The sequence below is a fragment of the Felis catus genome, chromosome E3, assembly GCF_018350175.1.
Source record: "Felis catus isolate Fca126 chromosome E3, F.catus_Fca126_mat1.0, whole genome shotgun sequence".
In the NCBI taxonomy this organism is placed as follows: Eukaryota; Metazoa; Chordata; class Mammalia; order Carnivora; family Felidae; genus Felis; species Felis catus.
Genome location: NC_058383.1, coordinates 37,910,358 through 37,918,663, shown reverse-complemented (window position 1 = coordinate 37,918,663; position 8,306 = coordinate 37,910,358).

Sequence of the window (8,306 nt, the reverse complement as noted above, 5' to 3'; positions counted from 1 at the left end):
AACAAAATGCTACAGTAGCACTTCTAATAAGAGAATATTGAACATTGATACTAATTAACAATAACGTTTAAAACAGGATAAAAATGTGAAATAATCAGGTATAAATTTAGCAAAAGGTGTGCAAGACCTATACCCTATAAACCACAAAACATTTCTGAAAAATTAAAGACCCAAATACGGTCTGAGTGCCCCCTTCCCAAATCTGTATGTTGAAAGCCTAATGCTCAGTATTGGTGAGCAGGGGCAATGATGATGTTGGAGGCGGGGCCTTTGGGAGTGATTAGGCCGTGAAGGTGTAGTCCTCATAAATGGGATCAGTGCCCTTATAAAAGAGACCCCCACAGAGCTCCTTAGCCCCTTCTTTTGAGAACACAATGAGAAGTCCGTGATTGGAAGAAGGCCTTTTTCGACCTTGTTGGCATCCTGATCTCAGACATCCCGCCTCCAGAGCTGTGAGAAACAAACTTCTGCTGCTGATAAGCCACCCAGTCTGTGGTATTCTGTGATAGCAGCCCAGGTGGACTGAGGCAGATATTATGTTCAAGAACTAGAAGACTTGGGATGCCTGGGTGGCTCAGTCGGTTAAGCGTCTGACTTTGGCTCAGGTTCATGATCTCACGGTTGGTGATTTTGAGCCCAGCGTTGGGCTCTGTGCTGACAGCTCGAAGCCTGTTGCCTGCTTGGGATTCTGTGTCTCCCTCTCTCTCTGCCCCTTCCCAACTCAGGCTCTCTCTCTCTCTCTCTCTCTCTCTCTCTCTCTCTCTCACTCCCTTTCTCTCTCTCAAAAAATAAACATTAAAAATTTAGAAAAAAAAGAGCTAGAAGACTCAATATTGCTAGCATGTTAATTTTTCTCCAAATTAATTTATGGATTTCATGCTACCCCATTCAAAATCCCAGAAGGACTTTTTTTTTTAAGTTTTAAAAAACATTTTTATTTATTTTGAGAGAGAGAGAGAGAGAGAGGATGAATCCCAACCAGGCTCCGCATTGTCAGCACAAAGCCCAACATGGGGCTCGAACTCACAAACTGTGAGATCATGACCTGAGCTGAAGTCAGATGCTTAACCAATGGAGCCACCCAGGTGACCCCCCAAGTAGAACTTTTTTAAAGAAACCCACAAGCTGCATGGAGAATGTATATGATGAGTAAGGGACCTGGAAGTGCCAGGAGGTCATTCTGGCTACTGTCCATAGAAGAGATTGGAGGAACAAATCCAGAAGTAGGAAGGCCAATTAGGAGAGTATGGTTTGATAACCCAAGCTAGACATGGGGGTAACAGTGGCAGTGAGGATGGAAAAAAAAAAACAAACAAACAGGTAGTTTGAGAGAGATTAAGTAGATAAGGATGGAGAAGTTTTGTAATTTAAGCACTGAGGTCTGGGTGAGGGAGGATCAGGAATGGATCGCAAATGGCTTCTGCTTTGAGAAACTGGGTGGGTGGTGGGGGTATTCGTTATGATAGGGGACACAAAACTAGTTTGGAGAGGAGAAAAGACGGCATCAGTTTAGGAAGTGATAACTAAAAGGATCCTTTAACGTAAAACGACACGTCCAGCAGGCAGCTGCACACATAGGAGGTACCTGGAGGTGCACATTCAGGAGCTCTCAGCAAAGACATGGCAGCTAAACACAGAAGTGGGCGAAATGCCCCGGGCGGCGTGTAGAGTAAGAACAGGGGTCCACGGCCGACCCGGTGAAGTGCTGTAAGCATGTGGAAGGAGAACGAGTTGGATGGGCTAAGAGTATTAGGAGAAACTGGTCTGGAAGTTCCTGCTGCAGTCTTGTGGCTGCCGTGGTGGTTGAGACTGAGGCAGAGGAAGTGGAGGTAGACACATTCAGGATGATCCCCGCGATATGCAGGACTTCTGCTCAGGAATTGGCCGGAAGCTCCAACGAGGTCAACACTCCTGCAGAGTGCAGCTACACAATCTGGACGAAATGAAGAAAAAAAAAAGAAAAACAACGCTAAAGACCCAAGAGAGAAACCAAAAGGAATTCTGGAGGGGGGGTCAACACGTGAAGAATGGAACTGCATTAGATATTTTGCATTTTCAATGGCCTCTAGCCTGAGGGAAGGCTTTGGTAACTGCCACTCCAGATGGCTGAAACTCCGAAGGAGAACTCATAGCTTTATTGGTTTGAAGAACCAGAGGGCAATCTGTGACAAGCAGAGCTGGTGGGAAGCGAGGAGGGAAAACCTAGAAAGAGCAGAAACAGAGATGGAGTAATCCAGATTCTGTGCACAAACTGTCCCGATCTCTGGCTGACTCATGAACACTGTATGCATATGGTGCCAAGCTAAGGCTAAAAGAACTGACCTGAGGTTTCAGCTGCTGCCCACTATGGAGAAGACAGTCCAGCCCAGTTGAACGCCTGCTAAAAAAATAACCAACGCTCTTTGGAGGAAGATAACAGAATTCAGAGTCTCTGCAATATATCATTCACCACTCTTACCACATCTTACCGGATTCACCACATCCTACCGGATTCACCACATCTTACCGGATGTACAAGGACACAGGGAAATGTGACCCGCTCTCAAGTGAAGAGACAATCATCGGAGACTGACCTCAAGATAAACAAGACACTGGAATTAGCAAACAGGGATGTTATGGCAATGATTATAACTTGTATTTGTCTCTTTTAGGGCTAGGCTACCTATACTAGATGGCTTCAACCACTGAAATATTTCACACAATTCTGGAGGATAGAAGTCCAAGATCAAGGGGACAGCAGCCTTGGGTTCTCCTGAAGTCTGTCTTTGATTTCCAGGTGGCCATATTCTTATTGTGTCCTCATATGGCCTTCCCTCTGTGCACATACACCCCTGGCGTCTCTCTTTTTGTAAGGACACCCGTCACATGGGATTAAGGCTCTAGCCTTAGGAGCCTTAGAGCCTAAGGCTCTAGCCTCATTTAACCTTAGTTACCTTTTTAAAGACGTCATCTCTAAACACAGTCACATGGGAGTTAGGGCTTTAACATATGAATGGGGACATAGTTGAGTCCATAACATAATCATTCTCAAGGACATTACATACATAAAGATATAGACATCGATATCAATATTGATATAGATAGGTAGGTCAATATCTATAGATAGAAATATGATATAGATCTAGATAGAGATATATGATACACAGATATAGAAAGATATAGATATAGATAGATACACAAAAACACATGTGCACACACATATGTATTTAGGATACAGGATGTCTCAGAACAGAGGACAGAAACAAAAACCAATTAAAAGAACTTATAGAAATTAAAAGAAATTCTAGAAAAATACCTTTAATAAAAAATTTATTGAAGGGGCTTAAGAGCAGATTGGACACTGCAGAAGAAAAGATCGGTTAGCTAGAAGAAAAGGCAATAAAACTACCCAAACTTAAGCCTGGAGAGAAGAAAAGCATGAAAGAGAGAGATAAAAAAATGAACCAACTCCGCTGATTGTGTCTTCACTTGAGAGCGGGTCACATTTCCCTGTGTCCTTGTACATCCGGTAAGATTGAGTGGTGAATGATATATTGCAGAGACTCTGAATTCTGTTATCTTCCTCCAAAGAGCGTTGGTTATTTTTTTTAGCAGGCGTTCAACTGGGCTGGACTGTCTTCTCCATAGTGGGCAGCAGCTGAAACCTCAGGTCAGTTCTTTTAGCCTTAGCTTGGCACCATATGCATACAGTGTTCATGAGTCAGCCAGAGATCGGGACAGTTTGTGCACAGAATCTGGATTACTCCATCTCTGTTTCTGTTCTTTCTAGGTTTTCCCTCAGTGACATGTGGGACAATATTAAGTGGTCTAGGATATAAGGAATTAGAGTCCTAGAAGGAGAGGAGAAAGAGAATGGACAGAAAAAATATATTTGAAGAAATAATGGGTAGAATCCCCCAAATTTGGTGACATTGACTTAACAGATTCAAGAAACTTAGAAAAGCCCAAGCCAGATAAACACAAAGAAAACTAGGCACTTCATGGTCAAACTGCTGAAAACCGAAGATGAAGAGATAATCTTGAGAGCAAAGGAAAGTTACATGATAGATACAGACAACAAGGGCCCGGATGATACAAACTTACCTGAAACAATGGTGGCTGGAGAACAATGGAAAAACGTCTCCAAAGTTCTGATAGGAAAAAACACAATCTGCCAACCCCGGACTTTGTACCCAGTGAAAATCTTCAATATTTAAGGTAAAATAGACATGTTCAAATAAAAATAAGAGTATCTATTGCCAGTAAACCTTTGCCATAGAAAAGCTAAATGAAGTCCTGTAGATTGAAGAGAAATTATACCACTGGAAAATTGAATTTTTAGGAAGAAATTAACAGTATTACAAACAGTAAATATAAAGAATATTTTTCCTGTTAATTGTGTTGAAATCCATATGTTTAAAGCAGAAGTCAAAGGATTGGATGGTAAGGCTTACCACGGACATGGTTATAATATATATGACACCTACAGAATAAAGGATGGGGGGCAGGGAGTACATGGACCTATGCAAGGTTTCTACATTTCAAGCACAGTAGTGTAACATTATCTCTAAGTAGACTGGGAAAAAATTAAGGATGTACGTTGCTATCCTTAGAGCAATTACTAAAGAAATGTTACATAGAGATATTGCTAAAAATATTCAATTAATGTGAAAGGAGTCCGGAAAGAGGAAACACTGGGACTAAAGTAGACAAACAGATCAAATGGTAAAATGGTAAATCTAAATCCAACCATGGAAATAATTACATTATATGTGAACTAAACACTCCAATTAAAAGGCAAAATGGTCAACATGGATTTTTTTTTCAAAAAAGCAAAATCCAATGACATGCTGTTTATGAAAGATTGACTTTATATAAAAAGATGTAGGTTATAAATGGATGGAAAGATACATCATACAAGCAGTAGACATACGGCTGCAGTGGTTATATTAATGCAGATAAAATTAATTTCAAGACACAAACTATAACCAGAAGAAAAAAAGGAGGGGCATTTCATGATTAAAGAGTCAACTCGGGGCACCTGGCTGGCTCAGTCGGTTAAGCGTCGGACTTCAGCTCAGGTCACGATCTCACGGTCCGTAAGTTCGAGCCCGCGTCGGGCTCTGGGCCGATGGCTCAGAGCCTGGAGCCTGCTTCCAATTCTGTGTCTCCCTCTCTCTGCCCCTCCCCCGTTCATGCTCTGTCTCTCTCTGTCTCAAAAATAAATAAATGTTAAAAAAAAAAAACAATAAAGAGTCAACTCATCAGGAAGACATACAATGATAAATGTGTGTATATTCATTCAAGACTTCCATATGAAGATGCATTTAGCTCCATTTCCTCAAAACGCACTACTAAAACGATAGTAAAAACATATACTTATTGGGGCACCTGCGTGGCTCAGTTAAGCATCTGACTCTTGATTTTGGATCAGTCATGATCTCAGGGTCATGAGTTCAAGCCCTGCGTCGGGCTCTGCACTGGGCATGAAGCCTACTTCAAAACAAACAAATAAACACTTTAAAAATTTTTTAAAAAGGGGGGCTTGGGTGGCTCAGTTGGTTAGGCATCTAACTTGGGCTCGGGTCCAACTTCATGATCTCATGGTTCTTGGGCTTGAGCCCCGCATCAGGTTCTGCACTGACAGCTCAGAGCCTAGAGCCTACTTTGGATTCTGTGTCTCCTTCTCTCTCTGCCCCTCCCCTACTCACTCACTCTGTGTCTGTCTCTCTCTCTCTCAAAAATAAACATTAAAAAAATTAAAGGGGTGGCTCAGTCGGTTAAGCATCCAGCTTCAGCTCAGGTCATGATCTTGAGGTTCGTGGATTCGAGCCCCGTGTCGGGCTCTGGGCAGACAAACTCAGAGACTGGAGCCTGCTTCGAATTCTGTGTCTCCCTATCTCTCTGCCCTCCCCTGCTTGTGCTGTCTCTCTTGCTCTTAAAAATAAAATTAAAGTTAAAAAAATTAAAAACAAATTAAAAATAAAAAAATAAACAAAAACAACAATTAGGAATAAAAAATAAAAAGAAAGAAAATAGAAAGGCAAGTCCACACTGGAAGAAAATATTTCCAGAATACATATCTGTTAAAGGACTTGTATCCAGAATACACCAAGAATTTTTACAACTAAATAGGGAGAGAAACAATCTAATTAAAAAAATGGGAAAAAGATTTAATTAGACATCTCACTAAACAAAATATGCGAGTAGCAAATGAGCACATGAAAAGATACTCAAAATCGTTAATCATGGAAATGCAAATTAAAGCCACAAAAAGATAATAATTCATACACACTAGAATGGCTACAGTAAAAAACAAAGAACAACAACAAAAGACAGAAAATAACAATTGTTGGCAAGAAATGTGGAGAAACAGGATGCAAGCTTTGCTGGTGGGAATGTACAATGAGGGAGCCACTTTGGAAAAACAGTTTGGCCATTTCATAAAAAGTTAAACATACTCTTAGGTATGACATCAGAAGTACAACAACAAGGGGCACTTGGCTGGCTCAGTCAGTAGAGCATGGGACTCTTGATCTCAGGGTCATGAGTTCAAGCCCCACATTGAGCATGGAGCCTACTTAAAATAAATAAATACTTCATTAATTAAAAAAGAAAGAAGCACAATCAACAAAAAGAAAAAAATAGATAAACTGGAGGTCATCAAAACTGAAAACTGTTGTGCATATTATCAATATGAAAGGCAGGTGTATGTAGGTGAAAGGCAACCTACAGATTGGGAGAAAATATTTGAAAATCATTTATCTAATAAGTGATTAACATCCAGAATATAGAAAGAAATCCCGAAACTCAACAACAAGAAAAGAAACAACCCAGTTAAGAAATGGGCAAAGGGTCTGAATAGACATTTCTCCAAAGGAGATGCATAAAGAAACAATAAACACATGAAAATATGGTCAGTGTCACTAGGAATTAGCAAATGCAAATCAAAACCACAATGAGATACCATTTCACACACCTTAGGATGGCACGCACACACACACACACACACACACACACACACACTCAGAATAATAAATGTTGGTTGAGAATGTGGAGAAATTGGAAATTTTGTTCAATCTTGCTGGTAAGAATGTAAAATTGAGCAGCCACTGTGAAAATCAGTATGGTGTTTCTTCCAAAAATTCAAACATTCCACTTCTGTGTATATACACAAAAAGAAGCCAAAGCAAGACTCAAACAGATATTTGTACACCCATGTTCATGGCAGCATTATTTACAATAGCTAAAATGTGGAAGCAACCTAAGAGTCCATCGACAGATGAATGGACAAGCGAAAAATGGCATATACATACAATGGGATATTATTAATTCTTTAAAAGGAAGTAAATTCTGACGATTGCTACAACACGGGTGGACCCTGAACATTACGCTAAGATAAGCCAGACACAACAGGACAGACGTGATATTATACTTATATGAGTTACCTAGAAGATCAAATTCATAGATATAGAAAGTAGAATAGTGGTCACCAGGCTGTGGGGAGGGAGATGGGGATTATTGTTTAATCGGTACAGAAATGCAGATTGGGATGATGAAAAAGTTCTAGAGATGAATAGTTGTGAAACGAAAACATGTATCTACACATAGACTTGCATGCAATCAGTGAGCAACATTATTCATAAGAATCCCCAACTGAAAACTACTTAAAGATCCATCAGCTGGACAAAATGGGTTGTATCCATACAATGGAATACTATACGGCAATACAATAAAACAGAATGAACCTATTGATACATGCCATGACATGAATAAAACTCAAAAATATCATCATAGGTTAAAGAAGCCAGACGCTGGATAGGGTCAAATAGAGGGTCTCTGGATGAGAAAACACCAAACACAGGAAGGGCAAAGCTCTGATATTGAAAACAGAGAGATTGAGTGAAAGGTCACAAACTAATGAGGAGACACCCAGACTTCTCCACCAACTCAAATACCATGACGGTGGCAGTTGGGCTTAGACCCTCCAGGCAGAAGATGGGAAAGTGTTCTCTGGGGAATCTGACTAGCCCAAGATAACAGACCTAAAGATGTTCACAGCTGGGTTCTGCTTGCAATAGCTCCAGCCAGTTCAGTAACAATGAATGTGACAAAGCCCTCCCACACACACAGAATTTCCAGTCTGCCTTTTTTGCAGCTCACTCCCAAACCACAGTGGGTGATTAAGGATAATCAGACATTTGAGAAAACCATCTTTTAATCGCACCACTGCCACAAGAAAACAAAGCAAGCAAAGCAAACAAAGAGAATAACTTGGAGAGAATATGGAGGACCATACAGAGAGAAGGAAAAACAGCATGCTAACT